Here is a 17,849-nt window from a genome sequence, read left to right on the forward strand (position 1 = left end):
CTACAATTGCTTGGAATGCTAATCCTATTACCTACCTGGAGTTCAGATATAATGATACGTGGACTGCCATAAGGTGGCAAGGTTTTATAGAACAGCAGGGGTGTCTGTGGAGTAGCCACTTTCTTCCCGAGGACTATTGACACTATAGGGGGCTGTATTGAAGGGTTTGGGGCTTCTGTTAATGGCATCAGTTTAAGATGCTTCTGATATCATTCATAGTTTAACAAAAGTTCATCTTATCTCCAACTGTCCTGCTTCAAAATCTAGTTCTCCAAACTCATGTTCAATACACATACAGTATTAGACATTTAGGATGTATAGTGGGATGGATGGAGAATCTCCATATCACTTATACTAAACTAGTATTGAAGAAGGCCTTTACAAAAGAACAAAAGCCCTAACATTTGTTCTCCATACTATCCAAACTTAGAGGAAACCTTGCCTGATAAAAAATAAACTTGAAGACTTGAATTGCTGATTTATCATTCTGCAAAGGCTAGTTGTCTGGGTGTCATCCTTGCTCATCATTGTGGGTCACTAGCCAAGCACAAATGTGTAAACATCCTGACTTTCCTGGAATACATACTTGTTCTGGGTCAATGATTAAAGAAAAACTTTTTCTTATCCCTTGCAGTCGGGCTACCCCCACACTGCAAGGGTTAAGTGCTCACTTTTGTCTATTTTCAAAAATAAAAAAGTTATATTCACTCGAAGCTCCGAGCAGGCCAGCTCTCACAGCGTTCCCTCCAGCCTGTCTACTCCTCCACTGCAGCATTGGAATCTTTCTCAGCTTCCTTATGTCTATACACAGTGTGTAGATGTGAGGATTTACGAAACCTTAGACCAATGCAGAGGAGGTGAAGAGAAGCTGCAGGGTGCGTTTTAAGAACAAGCTGGCTCAGAGCATCAGGTGAGTGTAACTTTTTTTTTTTATCCTAGAAACAAACAAGCACTTAAAGGAGAACTATGAGGTCAGTGCTTTTCCCCATAGTTCTCCTAAGGGTAACGGGAGGACACAAACTAGCGTCCTCCCGTCACCCAAAGCTCAGCATACTGCGAGCCACAGCTCGCAGTATACTGAGACGCCGCAGCCGGAACGGATCCCTACAATTCTGTCTGGATCCACCCAGCTGCGTGAGTGACAGCTGGCTCTGCCCATATAGAGGCAGAGCCAGCTGTACCCGATCCCTCCCCCGTCCGTTCCGCCAGTCAGCGCTGGAGGATCGGACAGGGGAGGGGGGGAATGCCTGCAGGGAGCCGTGAGTGACAGTCAATGCTCTCTGCTTGGATAGATCGAGAAGTGAGCGAGAGCCAGTATGTGTTTGCTCACTTCCCGATCTACTGAGCAGACCTGTGACAGTTTCATTGTCACAGATCGGCTCAGATTATGAGGCTGAGTGAAAATCACTCGCCTCAAAATTTTCTCCTTTAACCCTTGCAATGCGGGGGTAGCCCCACTGCAAGGGTTAATAAAAAAAATTCCTGGAGTTCTTTAAAAACTATTCAAGCCAGATGGTCAACCAGAAAACGAGCATTTTAGGAAGTAGATCAATAAGCAGCCCTCTCATTTCTCTTTGGAAAGTTTTGCTTTAACGTCGATCTGAAGACAAAGTAGTTTGCTAAAGCATACATAATGCATTATACATAAATGCATAAACAAAAGCCATATTTTTTTCTCTAGAAAATACCCTTTTTACCTTTTTTTCATCCTTTGTTGCACCTCAGCTTTGTTGATATCCTCCTGCCTCTTCCTGTCTACATGCATGCCCTCTAGAGGCAACTGCACATCATCAATGCTCAGGGTAGGCTTTCTGATGGTGACTATGGCAGATTATACATGAGAATGAGCATCAGCACAGCGGCATATAGTTATGACTAGAACTGCATGTGACAGCCTGGCAACACAGAAAAACAACTGAGAGACAGGCACATAGAGCTGTCATCCATAGCAGAAAGTGCCTGAACAAGGACCTTCATGGGAGCATTACCATATAATATTTTATTGAAAGCTGAAGATTTTAAAATATTACATGAGATGAGATTTTGTTACTTGGGTATACATTTTTGCTTATGATCTGGGAATCATCAAAGTTTTCATGGTAACCCAACTCCAAGGTGTTCCTGTGGGTCTGGACCTAGATGCAGTTTCTTTGTTACCTTTTGGGGTTCCCCATATATGATGTCGATATGATTTATTCTTCCAGTTAACTGTTCCTTCCAGAACATATATTTGAAAAGGAATATTGTCAATTGCAGGATATAAAAAAAAAGTATAAAGCAACACAAGCTGGCTACAATGCACATATCTGGGGGTGAGCTCAACAATGTTTAATAAGGGTTGGAGTTCAAATATCAGTGATGCAATATCAATAAGTGGAACTATTGCTCAAAACTGTTTATATCCTTTATTGAAGCAGTAGAGTATTGTACCATGTTAGCTATCAATCAGTGCAGAAGATTTGGAGTTTAAGTGATACCTTTTATTGGCTTATTATTATTATACAGGATTTATATAGCGCCAACAGTTTGCGCAGCGCTTTACAATATAAGGAAGACATTACAATCAATCACAATACAATTCAAGACAAGATGGAAAGGAGGGCATTGCCCCTGAGGGCTTACAATCTAAAAGGGAGGGGGAATGTAAGATAAGTAAGATGCCAGCTTTCGAGATTCATTCGATTCCTTCATCCTGATAGCTGACAATACACTGTACTAATTTCAGGTGCTTTTTGATGAACTGGCCGAAATCTGCATAGTGGGTTGTCCTGTCGCCATCCTTTCTTCTGATCGAACTAGCTGGATGGGTGTACAGTGACGGTAGCCAATCAGTTGCTGTCACCGTTCGTGTATTCTGACAGCGGCACCCCCCTGCCGATGTCAGAATACAAAGCAGACAGCGGGAGACCCGTCCACCAATGCTGTTTAGCGGGGATGGAGGAATCTGTTGTATTTTCTTCATTCAGCCCACAGGTTGAATCAAAAAAATATAACAGTGTACAGCCAGCTTATGGAATCCCGAAGGTTGCCTATTAAGGGTATCAAAACTCTCAACTGTCTGCATCTTATCCTTTATTTAAAGGGTAAAAGGGCAAAGCTACAAAACTCTGATTCTTTGTACATTTAATACAAATCACTGATATGCATGACTTTTGTATGAATGAACTTTGTACATTCAGTAACTATATTCATATGAGTGAGAGTTAAAGTGTAATGTAACTGTCTGTCAACAATCAATGCTTTGGGATCTTTGCAATAAATCGAGTTTGGATAATCCTCACTGCCTTCTACATTGTCTATGAATATACTTTTCATGAAACTTTTCAAACACTCTGTTTACCCAAGCCATGCTATTACATAATCCTGAAATAACAGTTTAACAGAAATGCATTCAGTGAAATAATTCAAGGAAGGAAAATCAAGACTTATCTCTAGGCTGACATGACTGATAAAATGGCCTTGTTCTGACCTGTTGAACCTTTGTTAACCTTCGTAAAAGCTTAGCCCTGTCACTGCTTCTATCTGTCCAAGCACATCTCCCAGTGAAGGCTAGACATTAACCTCACCAGTTCAACTTGCTTGTGTCACACTTTTCAGCACTTACTCTTTTTTGGGGGGGTTTGAACTGTACTGTATGTGGTGCACATTAGGTGTCATTTTTATTCTGAAGTTCTCACTTGTGTCTGGGTATTTTTTTTTTAAAGACACACATATGTTAGGCATGCTAGCTATTTTTCCTGTAATAAGTATTGGATAATTCAATAAGGCAGCACAAACAGAACAATAATATGCAAAGTTTGAAACCCACTGTAACCAATCGAATTTTGGTTAATTACGGAAAAGTTAAACTGATTTCTTATGTGCTAGTTTGCTCCTGATAAGCTGGTACTAGAGGCTGCCATGCTCTTTAAAGACAGTCCAAAAGAACCACTTGTGTAAAGGGTTGTACTGTCTGGTCTCAGGTTGGTCAGATCATGCCTTTATAACCAGCCATCCTAAACTGTCTGTGGCCTACTCAGCTTCTGTAATCCAAAATGAAGCATCTGCAAGCATCTTGAACACCAGCCTTTTTTGCAGCCTATCATTTAAAATATGCCTGACTTAACTAGCCAAAGGCTGGAATATATATTAGGGCAATGGTAACATGCAGAACCAAAGCTTGCATGCAGGAAAGCTCCAATGCCACATTGGCACAATGAGATCATTGTAACTAGAGAGATGATGCCATAGCCGAAAACAAATACCTATAATCGTCTTCTGATGACTACTTCAGTTCATATACACATTGAGAAACACTGAATCAAAAAGACAAATTCTCCATGAAACCAGGGGCAGATGTCAGTGTTTGCTAAAGGGGTCAGAGCTCAGGTCAGCATAAGCACCATACCAAGGGTTCAGCTCATGCATTTGAAGGAGCCAATAAGAGTATCCATATTAATGACACTGACATCCATGCCAAGGGTTTATCTCATTCAGCTGTAGGAGTGTGTAAGTGTAGCCATGTTAATACTAAACATTGACCGCCATGCCAAGGGTTCATATCATGCAGTTGAAGGAGCCAATAAGAATATCCATGTTAATGACAAACACTGACATCCATGCCAAGGGTTCAGCTCATGCAGCTGTATGTGTCAGTAAGGGTAGCCATGTTAATACGAAACCAAGACCACCAAGCCGAGGGTTCATCTTATGCAGCTGTAGGACTCGGTAAGTGTATCCATGTTAGTACCAAACATTGACCACCATGCCGAGGGTTCATCACATGCAGCTGTAGGAGTCAGTAAGTGTAGCCATGTTAGTTCCAAACATTGACCAGCATGCCAAGGGTTCATTTCATGCAGATGGAGGAGCCAGTAGGTGTAGCCATTTGAGCACCATGTATAATAAGAGCCCTTTGTTCTACCCAGATACACTGTTTCCTGAATCTAACTGCAGTGGTTACAGAAAATTAATTTAAAATTTAGTAGACTATCGGGCTGTCACTAACCGTAGCATAGTTGCAGCATTTACTGGATAGCACGAGAGGTCCACTGATTCTACTCATTGCCTTGACCTTTAAATATAGTAGCAATTAAAACTAAGATTAAATATTTTAGCGTAATCCTGGTTTGATGCACATAATGGTAACAAGCTGATCTACATGGTCTTTTGAGTTTTCTGGGTGACCCTCTCCTATAAGCAGAGGAGAGTTTATTGAAAACAATGTTCTAAATTAATTCTCCCTTTCATCACCCCGGTTTACAAAAGAAGAAGCGAGTTCACAGAGGAGGCGCTGAGTGACATTATTAATTTGAAAGTGATGTTCTCTAGCAAGCCATCAGTCAGTACAGCTGGACACATGAGGCTGCCCTCTGTGTAGAGGTGATCCGTCAAATCTGGAGGAAGCCACAGAATGTGATTCATGAATTGAGGTCCTCTCGGTTACATGTGATATCTGCCACTTCAAAGGAGCGTGGTCCTGTCCTCTATCCCTTTGTGCGTTCTAGGGACGTGGTTAATAAGTGTACCATCGCTTTGGAAAAATAATGAATCGATTCATTCTGAGAACTTAGAAAAAGAGATTTTCCCAATCTTTGAGTATTTACAACATTAGATGTGTATGGCTTCCTTTACACTTTTAGATAACCACTTGTGCTTACAGTATATTTAGACTATGCTAAGCAATTGCTATGGTACAGCAGCTTACATTGACTGCAGTTTAGGGGGTAAACTATTCATTCATAGTATAAAATGCATAAGGTCAATCATATGCTAATAACCAATGACGCATGAATGCTGGTCTTGAACTGGCCGGCACAACCCTAAACCATTTGCAACCATGCAGTGGCTCCATTCCTTCTTACCGACCCCCACCACTAGCTTGCACTTGGGATATGGAGAGGTGGGGTCCAGGACACGCTTTACATTCTCCACCAATTTGCTAGCATATCACAGACCTTGCTACTTTGTATCCCAAGTATACACAGGGTGGGCAGGGTGGAGGAGAACAGAGTTATTTTTTGCATTAATGCTGCATCAGGTATTGCTTCCAGTTAGCTTTATCCACTAAATACGTGACCTCTTCAGCTCTGCTTAGTTGTGTCTTACAAAATACAATATGTAAATGGATAAGAAACTAGTTTAGAGATTAGAGATTGATAGTCAGAATGGTCTGTCTTGATTTAGTAATGCTGGCCACAGGCAACCTGACCATAACAAGTGCTGCTACCAAGCATCACTTGTATTATCTGAATAGTTTCTGGACAGCTAGAACAGCATTCCTTTTTCAATCACGGCACCATTTAAAAGTATGCAAAATCTCAAGGCTCCCCAGTATAAAAACCATGTGAAGCCCTTTCAAAAATCCCTAACCCCTTCCTTATCCCAGATAGGGGTCTGGTAAGGATTTTAAGGGGGGACCCCATGTGAAAACACACATCAGAGTCCCCCCTTCAAACCAGGAGGCCCTTCTTCACATCACAGTCCTCCCTTTCACATCAGAGTTCCCCTTTACATCAAAAGGCATTAGGAGTGCCCTTCACATCTGTAATGTCCTTCTTTCGCATTCAGGTACACCCTTTTACACTAGGCGCCCCCTTCCCATCAGAGCCAACTACTTTCACATCAACAGTCTGCCATGGAAAGGCATGATGCTGAGGCACCCCTGAGGAAGCCAGAAGACACCAAAGGGTGAAATGGCTCACTGAGTGAGAAAGGCTGACATAGAGAGACATAACAAACACTTTGTGAAGATTTTCCTTCTCTCTTTCCAGCCACTGTTGGTCAAGGTCAGACCTGGGTCATCCACAAGGCAATCTAAGCAGGAGCCAAATGGCCCAGTAAATGACCAGGGGGACCATCTCCAACCTCCATTCTCCTACAGTAAGCCAGGATAGCACAATTGGTGCAGCTGCAGAGATGTTATTTCCCTCGGTGTCTTTACAACCTATACACTGTGTATAGAACATGATGACTCAAGGATCCTTAGACTGCTGCAGAGGAGGGGGAGAGACGTTCCAGTGACTGGCCCAAGGGCAAGCCGGCTCCGAAGATTGTGGAGTATAATTTATTTTTGTAAGACAAAAATGAGCACTTAACGCTTGCGGGTAGCCCCACTGCAAGGGTTAAGAACATTTTTGCCCAGAGTTATGCTTTAAGATGTGTGTAAATGATACTGAGTTTGGGATTTAAAGTACTGTTTTCTATGTTTACAGATGACATGCAACTATATAGTATAATATTATCATAGAATATGGTTTATAAACTGACTCAGAAGCCGTAGTTGAGTTGCAGTACATGGTATACAAGGTTTACTGGATTAGACACTTTTCACACTTGTGAATGGGTTCCATTGCTGAGTCTCACAAATTCCTCCGTGAGAGTCATGTGATCAGCTGCAGACGGGAGGCACTATGCAACACAATGACAGCTGCCACCAACCGCAGCTGTTCGCGGGCCGTTCGCATGTAATCGCACATGCTGTGATTACTTGCAGGCCATCACTCTTGGATGGAAACTGTCTGCATCCAGGTGTGGTCATCCACAGGTAATCGCAGCATGTGTGATTACATGCAAAAGGCCTGCGAACAGCTGCGGGCAGTGGCAGATGTCATTGCATTGTATATCGCCTCCCGCGCGCAGCTGATCACATGAGTCTCACGGGCTGCAGCAGATCGCATAAGTCACACAAAGGAATTCGTGAGACTCAGCGATCAGTCCCATTCATTGGAAATGGGACCTAAAGGAAAAAATCTTCTAGCTTAATACCATCAGGGCTTGTTCACACTAGACTGTGTTTTAGCAGGTGGGCTAGTGTGCTGTGTCAGCTCAAGCAGTGTGTGTGTTTTTTTAGTGCCGCCTAGAGTTGGCCTTTAATAACGGCATATAATACCAATTAATAACAATTTGCCGCCTCTAATGCAGGGGTGGGGGAACCTCCAGCTGTGGTGAAACTACAAATCCCATGAGGCATTGCAAGATTCTCACAGCCACAGGCATGACTCCCAGAGACGGATGCATCATGGGATTTGTAGTTTCTCCACAGCTGGAAGGCCGGAGGTTCCCCACCCTTGCCAAAATGGTAGCACAATAGTGACCGTTTCTGGTATTTATGTGACTGATGACACCTTTCTTTCAGTGGTTCCTATGGGGCCGGGTCATATCACTGAGCTGCAGTACAGTGTATGCTTCGTTTTTAGGTGTGGGTCATTTTCTGGCCCATAGAAGGTAAGTACAAAATCCTATGTACGATGCATTTTAGTGTTATTTTTATCATGGAAACTTTGAGGGCACATTCACCACATTCACACCAGTCAGGTCAGTTATGGTGCAATTAATGCACAATAAATTGGGGGGAGATTTATCAAAACTGGAGCAGACAGAATTTGGAGCAGCTCTGCATGGCAACCAATCAGCGTCTCTCCTTCATTTTCAAATATTAAGTGAACAAACTGAAGAGAGAAGCTGATTGGTTGCCATGGGCAACTGCTCCATATTTTGCCTGCTCCCGTTTTGATAAATTCCCCCCATTGTGTGTTAAATGTGTTAACACAGTCTATTAATTTTATTGGACAGACTATTGCACCTCATTGGACCAAAAATCAGACCTGCTGCAATTTTGTTGCACAATGCATAATATTACGTTACTGCACATTGCAGAGGAGAGTAACACAGGTGCATTTTGAAGGTTCACCCGCGGCCTAGTCACATCACTGTGAATGTATGGTATGGCACTCCAAAAACACACCTTCACACACCGTACCTGTACTCAGAGCATTCAGATTCCAGTTGTCACCTCCAGCTGCAACCTCATTAAAAGTATTAAACACCTTTTTGAAACAGACATCTTTTCCCTATATTAAATGGCCATGTTTCCTCTTTTTAAATATATGTATTTTTGTACACTTGAATAGTTTGAAATGTTGCATAAATTCCCGTGTTTGCTGAGACAATACTTTGATAATATTGAAGTAATGCTGAGGTAATGCTGAAGTAATGCTGAGGTAATACTGAAGTAATGCTGAGGTAATACTGAGGAAATGCCTTAGATAATACTGAGGTAATGATGAGGAAATTGCTGAGATAATACTGTGGAAAAGCTGAGATAATCCGGAGGAAATGCTGAGATAATCCGGAGGAAATGCTGAGATAATACGGAGGAAATGCTGAGGTAAAGCTGAAATAATACTGAGGAAATGCTGAGATAATACTGAGGTAATGCTTGATAATACTGAGGAAATGCTAAAATAATACTGTGGGAATGCTGAGGTAAAGCTGAGATAATACTGAGGAAATGCTGAGATAATACTGAGGAAATGCTGAGATAATACTGAGGTAAAGCTGAGATAATACAGAGGAAATGCTGAGGTAAAGCTGAGATAATACTAAAGAAATGCTGAGATAATACTAAAGAAATGCTGAGATAATACTAAAGAAATGCTGAGGAGATAAAGCTGAGGTAAAGCTGAGATAATACTGAGGTAATGCTGAGACAATACTGAAGTAATGCTTAAGTATTGCTTAGATAATGCTGCGGTAATATTGAAGTAATGCTGAGATAATGCTTAGGTAATGCTGACACAATATTGAAGTATTGCTGATATAATAGTGAGGTAATGCTGACACAATATTGAAGTATTGCTGAGATAATAGTGAGGTAATGCTGAAGTAATGACAGAAACACTCGGCCATTTCACCAGCCACAGCTTACTCCAGACTCCATTTAATATACAGAAGGGATGTGTGTGGGCTATGTGTGATCCGAATTCACCTGAGCCCCTCAAAACTTAGTGAAACACCACCTCTGGGCCCGATCAGCTGCGGCCAGAAAATTATCCGCCCCTTTGTTACATGTAACGCCAGCTGATGGGGAGGGAGATGTGTCACTGACTGCGCAGGCTCAGCTGGACTCAGTTCACATCACACAAGACAATTACACATGACCTCCTGTGGCATGCTTGCAGGCATATAATAAACGGGGGGGATTACCAAATATTGGCGCATGGAGAAAAATGCGTCAGTTTCTATGTGAACACTTACAATATGTAGCGCTTTATGCACCAAATAAATAAAGTGTGACATGACAATTTGATAATGTGTAGCTTGATGGTGATGATGGCTTGATGGTGCGCTGTCCATCCATACCCATCCCCCTCTCCTCCCCCTTCTCCCTATACCCACCACTGTGGGATTGGTGTGCATAAAACAACTTTTTAGGAACATTGGTGCAAGTGCTTGATTATTGCAGCGCACGCTATTGGACATTAATAAAAACTGACGCATTTTTTAAGTGAGCTGGTGCAGCTGCCACAACAACACAGGGAGCTGTTGATTTAGTGCACAGGAAATGATTTTACACTTGAACAATGACGTGTTTCCCTTTATCTTTTTTTGTGGTTACATTGTATCCAAAAACAAAACTCGTGGTTACTATTTTGAGTAGTGAGTAGTAGTGCTCACTCACATGGGCCTGCAGAGAGCTGCTCCCGGGAGGAACAGGGGCGGCATGTAATTGCAATCCCTATGACAGGACATGGCTGCACGCCAACCCGAACCTGCAGGCCCCGATACCTGAACTTGGATGCACAATGTCTGCATCCAAGTGTGTGCACCTGAACCTACACAGATGTGCAGGTTCAGATTGGCATGTAGCAGCACACAATTACACGTCGCACCTGTCCCTCCCCGGAGCAGCTATCTGCACAGGCGCGCATGCCATACAGATGTGCACACCCATGTGAATGAGCACGTAAGGCAAGGGTGGGCATCTCTGGCCATCCAGCTGTTGTGGAACTACAAGTCCCATGAGACATTGCAAGACGCCACAGGCAAGACTCCCACAGGCAGAGGTATGATGGTTTGTTGTGAAAGCACAGCTGGAGGGCTGTAAGGGGGTAAACCCCTGTTAGGGTTTTTTTGCTCTCCACTATGTAGATTAACCCTATCCGTCCTGGTGACCACTGTCAGTGCTGGGAAATCCAGAATCTTACCGTTGTCACCAGAACAAGACCTGAGAGGAAATCTCCCCACAGAGACAACTGTTCTCTTACTGCGGAAAGACTGCCTTTTGATTTTTGTCTCTTGGGCAGGAAGAAATGACCTGATTAATATAAATAAATGAAAACCCCGGCAACCATTCCTTACACAAAAGCCACAGCAAAGTTTTATCTTTAGATATAGTTCTATGTGTGTATGTGTTTCTCATTGTTTCCTCAGATGAGCACACTCATTGCTTTCACTGGTATTTAAATATAAGGATTATTTACTGAGAGAAGGCCACACAAATGACACGGGTAGTCCTTATTTATTTGTATTATTATTATATATATGATCTCCATCTTGTGTGTGAGGACACTCGGCATGCTATGGAAAGCAGACAACTAAACCTGCACACCTGAACATCAGGCTGCAATCAGCGATGACGTCACGGAGCTGGGCGTGTCCTGTGCGGGATAACTTTGGAGGGAAGCAGAGTGCAGGTAAGATACATGATGTGTGTGACATGGTATGCATGTGTGATAGAGGGAGGTGTGTGTGACATGGGATGCATGTATGAAAGCATGATAGATGGAGGTGTGGAGTCTCTGCATTGCTTGTGAATGTATATTTACACTATATAGTCATATAAAGCGCTGCGCAAACTGTTGGCGCTATATAAATCCTGTATAATAATAATAATAATATCCTAATAATTGTATTACAATGTGCATGGTGTTATTACTGACTTGAATTGGAAGCTTAACCCTGACAGTGTTTGTTTTAAAATACTGATCATCAGCTTCTTCTATGTGGCTAATTATTTGTAAATAAATGCAAAGGTTGGGTGTAAGGAAAGGCATTTAAAGGGGAAAACAAATCCTGGCCAGGTACTGTAAATGTTTGGAATTATGGGACTTTTTTTTTTTTAATGAGCTCTTTTAAATGTTATCCCCCCCTGAGCCGGTGATGTATCGAAAGTGCGAACTTATCGAGTTGTGGGACCGCATGACTTCCGGTTTCAGTACATCATATCTTTTAAATAAGTTAAAAGAAACAAAAAAAACCCTACTTCTTGCCTCAGTCCCAGCTTTCAGGTGATGTCACTGCCCTCACTGCTGTCTCCTGGCCCATCCATATCTTGTGAGAATGCATTCCTGCAATGGGCTTAGATGAAGTGCCTAGGAGGCAGCAGTAAGGCATAGAGAGGTTACCCATGACTCTCAGAAGCTAGCACCAAGGTAGTATTCTTTTTATTACGTTAAATCTTACATTTTTGTTTTTCTGATTACTGCATCTAAAGGGTTAACAATCTCTGCTCGGGTGTCTTCTAATTAATTATCAGCAGCCTGGTTTATTATGTAGTCTCTATTCACACCATAGTGATTTGTCTTTGCCAAAGCGCAGCAACGCTCAGCATAAGGAATCCCATTATTTTCGTGGTGTCCTTTCACATCTAAAGCTGCCCATACACCGTGCGATCATCGGACGAAACTTTTTGTCCGATGATCGAACCGTCGTATGATTTTTGTACAGCGGCCCCATCCTGCTCCTATTATTGCAAGCTTGGATCAGCAGTAATTAAAAGAAAGCACCTGGATGAATTGCGGTAATCAACTGCACGTATTTTCGTCTGCGCATGAGCAGTGTAAATCGTACGAATTTTGACGTACGGAAACGCCACCAACCTTGCGAAAATTGTTCGATCGACTTACGTTTTCTAACCTGCTGGTTAGTCAAAAGTCGATCGATTTGTACAGTATTTGCGATTGTACACTGCCCATCAACCTTACGAATATCGGATGAAAACTCGATCGCATATAAAAATCGGACAATATTCATAAGGTGTATGGGCACCTTTAGGGCTCATTCACACAGGTGTGCACGCCCATGCAGAGACCTGCTTCTTGGAGGGACAGCTGCAGTGTGTAATTGCGTCCCTATGGTTGGACGTGGCTACATGCCGACCCAAACCTGCACATCCATGTAGGTCCAGGTGCCCACACTTGAATTCAGAAGCTTGAAAAAAGTACATGAGCTTCTTTTCGGGTAGAATCACACATTTGTGGCCCGTGCGGCATTTGTCTCCCGAGAACACCACTAACCCGCCGACAATCGTACGATTCTCGGCGTGTTTTCAAGCCTGCAGGGAGACAAAAGACGTGCGACTGTACAGTAGAAACGGTCGCACGCCTTCCATACACCTGCCGATTATCGTACGATCGTGGGATTTCTCGCGATTATCGTACGATAATCGGCAGGTGTATGGGCACCTTGAGTTCTATGGGCCTCACATACACTAAAATGCAGAACAATACGTGCTGCATTGCAGTGCTGAGATGGGGACAGATACTATCTGTATGATGGTGAACCACAACACAGTGTTTTACTACGTTGGAATGCATGCATTGAAATGCAACAAGGTAAATGGGCCCTTAAAGTTTCTTTTGGGTTTCCGAATAAGATATCCATTGTATATTCATATGTGTATGTCACATTGTATATATTAGGTTGCCTTTTATAATGTAATGGTGTTGTTTTATTAAACAGTATATGCTTAATATCTTAAGCTCCATGATAAATGCTTCTCCCAGGATGTGGCAGGTTGACATCAAATGTGAAAAACTGAAGTTACCCTGCCAAATTGGTCCCCTCTACCCTCCCTTGTTTATTCATACATTTGGGGAACTGCTGTGTCTTGTCCCATCCCCCCATAGTCCCCAGGCCAATGAGAAGAGCTCCTTGCCAAGAAAGTTAGTGTGGAAGAGTCTGGTGTTCTTCAGCAATGGCCTGACAATTTTAGAGTAACCCCCTTTCAGTATATATTTATTCATCAATCACCTCAAAGGATATAAATCTTAATTGTGTGTGCCAAATGCCTTTGCACACCAAGTCATTACCCTGTAAAAGTAGCATTGACAATATCACAATGCTGTACGTAGCCTGAGCAGAGCTGTGGGAGAGGCCCAGCAAATTACAGTAGGGGGGGGCAGAGAACAGACCAGTCGCCCTGCACAAGGAGAGAGAGAGAGCACCAGTGATTGGTCTTTCTTACAGGAAGCTCCTGCACAAAGAAATATACAATCACACCAAGATTCAAGTCACAAAACACATGCCTCCTTTATTTAGTCAATATTTGTTTTGGCTGCAGTTCAGATTTGAAAGCATTGGGGGTCAGTGGTAGACGTGGAAATGCATCAAGAACACATACAAATGTATGCAAACGCACTGGACTGCACCTGAAAGCCCATTTTAAGTTAGAAAAACGCCCCAGCTCTGGAACATGCAAAATTGCAGTAAAATCCCGGTACAAATGCAGCAAAACTCAAAGCAATGTGTTCCAGATCTGGTCCAGAAAATGGTGTGAACTTGGTCTTAGAGACGAGACTTCAATTTCTAGTTCATATTCCAAGATGACAATGCCAGGATTCATTGGGCTTAAATTGTGAAAGAGTGGTTCAGGGAGCATGAGACATCATTATCACACATGGACTGACCACCACAGAATCTAGACCTTAAGGCTGGGTCCACACCTAGGCGTATTGAATATGCGGTTCGTGTCGCGCGTTTTTACCGCGATTCACGGTAAAAAAAACGCCCCAAAGAAGTGCATGTACTTCTTTGGGCGTAGGCCGTTTTGTATCGCGTTCGGACGGGCGGAAATACGGCAAGGTGTGAACCAGACCCATTGAATACAATGGGATTTAGATGTTTGAGCGTTTTGTAGAGCGTTCGTCGAGCGTTGAACGCGCTACAAAACCTTCAGGTGTGAACCAGGCCTAAAGTGACATTAAAGTAAAATTTTTTTTCCCTCCCCAAATGTTAATGTCAGCACTTACCTTAACCAGTTGACATCCGCGGTGTTAAACCCCCTTCCCATCCAGGCCATTTTTCAGTACTCTTAATTTCCTAATGTCTCTTAATGTTCTTCTTTCCTGTCCTTTTCAGCCCTCTCTCCAGCGCTGCGGCGGGTGTCTGATCCAGCGCTGACTCCTCTGTTCTTGCAGGCACTTCCGATCCCACAATGTCTGCATGCGGGTGCACGCGTCAATAGACTTACCTTGCGTCTCTCCTCGTCTCCTGGCCGGAAATCCGAACTGCACATGCGCCCGCCCCAAGATGCTTTGTGGCCACTGGCGCAGTTTCAGATTTTCGGTCGGGAGCGCACGGCAAAGACGGGGTAAGTTTAAAGCGCTGTTAAAGCGTTTAAAAAAAACTAAACTTTTTGCATATATCCACTGCTTGCTAGCAGTAGATATATGCAAAAAAAACCGGAGGGTTTAGAAACCCTTTAACCCCATGGAGAATCTTTGGGATGTCCTGGAGAAGACTTTACACAGTGCTCCGACTCTCCCATCACTACAAGATCTTGGTGAAAGATTAATGCAACTCTGGAAAATACATGTTGTGGCATTGCATAAGCGAAATGATGCCATGGCGAATAGACTGAAAATTAGTTTTGTTTCGGATTTCGTTTATTTTGTTTTTGGAATTCGTATCCTATATGTGTTTCGTTTCGGAATTCAGATTCAGATTTGGAATTCGGATTTGGAATTTGGACGAATTCCCGAAAATTCTACTCGAGGTGGGCTATCAGAATTGGCACATTTGTCATTTCTGGTTGCTGTGCTCTAATCTTTACTATTAAAGGGACATTAAAATCATTTTCTTTATTTGTTTTTTATCCGTTTAAATGTTAACAGTGCACGCACAGGATTTGGACCAAATTTGTTCCAAATTCGAAATTTCGGATTCGGATGCTTTCGGATGATTTTGGATATGTTATATTTCGGAAATTCGGATGCTCCGAATCTACGAATTTCAGAAATTTCGTCCAAATTTTGCTTCGGAACTAAACGAAGCGCACATGTCTAATGGCGATTGCGAGCTGTAATCAAAGCTAAAGGTGGCCCAATTAAATATTAAAACGTGTGACTTTTTTTGGGCCATGCAGTGCATATTGTTCACCTGGAGCAAATAGGTTTTCACTCAGCAACATTTGGAGTTTGACTTGGATGACTTGGGGTAGATGTAACCTTAAAAATTACAGCAGTGCAGCAGCTTTAATTGGTCTCTTTGGAAGCGGCGCTTGTATGGATATCTTTCTTTGCAATGGGAACCGCTTCAATATGGTGGGTCACCTTAATTCGCAGTTCGAGCACACAGTGTGGCCAAGTAATTTACAGTATGTGCAGTAAAGCTGACTCTTCTGTACCCTCTACCCCCATCTCGCTATGCCATATAAACTTGGCTCATGATCGATGTTGGTGAACTTTTCGCTCTCGTCACCTTCTGCAGAGCCTTGCCATAATCCATTGTTTTGTCCCACATGGGAAAACAAAACATGATTTTTCTGCCCTTTACTTTCTGTACCCAGCTAGTTTCTTCCTACTTGGAAGCAATGTAGTAAATTTATTACAGCAGTCTGAAAGAAGTTTTAAACTTTTGTCTCCTGTCCTACTCACTGAACTGAACACGGTCCAGAGTAAATCAACATAATGGCTCATTGGCGCACATTGTTACAGGAAGGTTTTATATTCTATATTGTCAGTATATTTACAAGAGTTAAATTAAAGTGGATGTAGATCAAAGTGATAGTTACAGTTAATGTCGTCATTCAAGCCAGCGATGGCAGGTTGTATAACAATGACATAAACACAATGAAAAAATGTCATTGAAGAAGGAAAGGCTTTGTCGGGCCATATTCTCACCAGTGTGCTGTAAAATGCAGAACAGAGCAGAGCCGATCTGTGGCTTTTAGCACATTAGTGGCAATGTCCCTAACCTGATTATTACTGTCCACCATAAGGAGAGGACAACGGGTACCTAGAAGTAGAAGATTCACAGGTCTTACAGCCGTCACCTACCACTATCAAAGTCAGGCTGGCTTGCAGTAAAATTACTGGCAATCTCTACAACAGGGGTAGACAATTTTGGCACCCCAGCTGTGGGGAAACTACAAATCCCTTCATACCTCTGCCACTTGGAGTCATGCTGTGGCTGTCAGTCTTGCAATGCCTCATGTGACTTGTAGTTCCACAATAGCTGGAGTACCGAAGTTGGCTATCCCATCTCTACGAGCTGTGAGACAGGCAGCACTAATTAAATAAAGTGCGCTGCAATGCAGGGCTGCCCCTATAGTTTTTGCTGCCTAAGGTTGTCATGTGAGTGGGGGATTGTTGTTGTGCTTTTCCCTGATTTGTCAGACAGGGCTGGGGTTAGGGTTGCCACCTGTCCCAGAATCACCTGGACAGTTTGGGTTTTGAGTCCTGTATGTGTATGTTTCCGGGTTTCAGCTGGCCTGAAACCCGGAAACGGCACATACAGGACTCAAAACCCAAACTGTCCAGGGGAATCCGGGACAGGTGGCACACCTAGGTGGGGTGCTCTTCCTGATTCGTCATTTGAAGTGGGGGGTATAATGTCAGTCCGAGCTGTCAGCTGCTCTCTCTCTCTCTGTCCGACGTCCCTCCCAGCTCACTGACATCACTGGTTGTCAGGAGCTCAGCTGCATGCCAGCCCCTGAGCTGTCTGGATCAGCTCCTGGCAACCAGTGATGTCAGTGAGGTTGGTGGAAAGCCACACAGAGCATTACAGGTTTCTATGAGCTCTTAGCAACCTGGGACATTGTGACAAAAAATGGCTGTTCCCAATGAAATCCTGTCTCAGGCATCCACCACAGGCTGCTTCATTATAGGGACAGCCTTGCAGCAATGCACAATGCATGCATACTTATGCATCCATGCAGATGTTTCTGAAACACAAAAGTGTAGTCACTTTGCTAATCATAACTGTTTTATGGAGATAAACCTCGATAGGTCAAGCCAAGGCTACACACAGCTGAAAGTGCTGTACAAGATTGTACATGTCGGGCTGGTCATAAATACACAGGAGCA

The sequence above is a fragment of the Nanorana parkeri genome, unplaced genomic scaffold (genome assembly GCF_000935625.1).
Source record: "Nanorana parkeri isolate BGI_ZX_2015 unplaced genomic scaffold, ASM93562v1 scaffold353, whole genome shotgun sequence".
NCBI lineage: Eukaryota > Metazoa > Chordata > Amphibia > Anura > Dicroglossidae > Nanorana > Nanorana parkeri.